Source organism: Poecilia reticulata, linkage group LG17 (assembly GCF_000633615.1).
Source record: "Poecilia reticulata strain Guanapo linkage group LG17, Guppy_female_1.0+MT, whole genome shotgun sequence".
In the NCBI taxonomy this organism is placed as follows: domain Eukaryota; kingdom Metazoa; phylum Chordata; class Actinopteri; order Cyprinodontiformes; family Poeciliidae; genus Poecilia; species Poecilia reticulata.
In genome coordinates this window covers 15,375,783-15,377,191 of record NC_024347.1, presented here as the reverse complement: position 1 = coordinate 15,377,191, position 1,409 = coordinate 15,375,783, and the positions used below count along the sequence as shown (strand labels likewise).

Below are 1,409 nucleotides of genomic sequence, written 5' to 3'. Positions count from 1 at the left end.
GAAGCTAATGCTAAAGCACTACACTAACATTTTATTTAGCAGAAGCTAATGCTAAAGCACTACATTTAACAGTGTTGATACTCACCGTGTCACTGTGCTACATCCTCCTCCGGGTCTTATTTGTTTTTGGACAGTAATCTGGACGGTTTGCATATCAGGAAGTGATTCTTCGAAACAGATTGTGCACCACCAGTTTCAATTTCATAGCTAAGTTTTGCTAACTCTGTTGCTGATTTTGTAACCGAGTAAATGTTAGTTGACCAAGTGTTTTTTGTTGTTGTTGTTGTTGTTGTTTTGACAAACCTTACAGGCGCCAACGAGGGCGTCACAGTCTGAAGAGCGTGGCGACGTCACGTTCAAAGGGTCAATACCTCATTTAAACAGTCGTCAACAACCTCAAAACAATTTAAACAAACTGAAAGTTTACAAAAATGCCAAGTAAATTGGTGTTTAAAACTAAATGTATCTGGAAAAGATACATTTTCAAAGTTGGAATAGCTGCTAAACGAAAGATTAGCTCCATATTAGCGCATTAACGGAAGTCAATAACAGACATTCCCCTAAATGAGGGGTAGAAAAACAGTGCAAGTTTCTGTATTTTCTGTGAAACTCCACTGCTGTTCGTCTCTCCCACCTCATTATCAGAAATCCATGTCGGCTCCGTCAGGTGTGAACCTCGTCTGTAACGTGTCACAGCTGCTCAGAGAAATAACCAAACTGCTGCTTCACTTTACCTGAATTGGGGATTTCAGTTGCGCAGAAATCAGCTTCGCATATGAAGAAGAAGAAGAAAAAAAAACGGTCCGTCTTTGGGGCTTCTTCTTTGTAAATGTCACCCTCCTTCAGACGTCCCTCAGAAAATGTCACCTCTCCACCCTTTTCATTAACTCAGCAGCTCGCCTCTCGATTATACACCATATTCCATTACGGGGATCACAAGCCGAGGGCGAGGTTCCCCCTGCCAGCCGCTGTGATTGAGAGGCCGAGGACGGCGGCTCCGCATGTTCTGCCGTTACGGTCTGATGTTCGCTCAGCCGCCGCTTATCGAGATTTTCCAACATTCACTGCAAACCTGCAAATCGGAGAAGAAAAGGTTCAACTCCAGATTTTTTTAAGTGAAATTATATAAGTTCTGTAAATGTATTTATCAGAAGCTAATGCTAAAGCATGACATTAGCGTTATAGCATTGTATTTAGCAGAAGCTAAAGCTAAAGCGTGACATTAGCGTTATAGCATTGTATTTAGCAGAAGCTAAAGCGTGACATTAGCGTTATAGCATTGTATTTAGCAGAAGCTAAAGCTAAAGCGTGACATTAGCTTTACAGCATTGTATTTAGCAGAAGCTAAAGCGTGACATTAGCGTTATAGCATTGTATTTAGCAGAAGCTAATGCTAAAACACAACATTA

General features: G+C 41.2%; 1 long non-coding RNA gene across 1 annotated transcript in view; it reads right to left on the bottom strand.

Annotated features, from left to right (window-relative positions):
• LOC103479468 (uncharacterized) overlaps positions 1–1,409 on the bottom strand; it is an 85,426-nt gene that overhangs the window by 38,466 nt on the left and 45,551 nt on the right. Inside the window, exon 2 of the long non-coding RNA XR_535952.2 lies at positions 735–1,072. This is a non-coding gene — a long non-coding RNA (uncharacterized LOC103479468). The remainder of the gene's footprint in view (positions 1–734; positions 1,073–1,409) is intronic.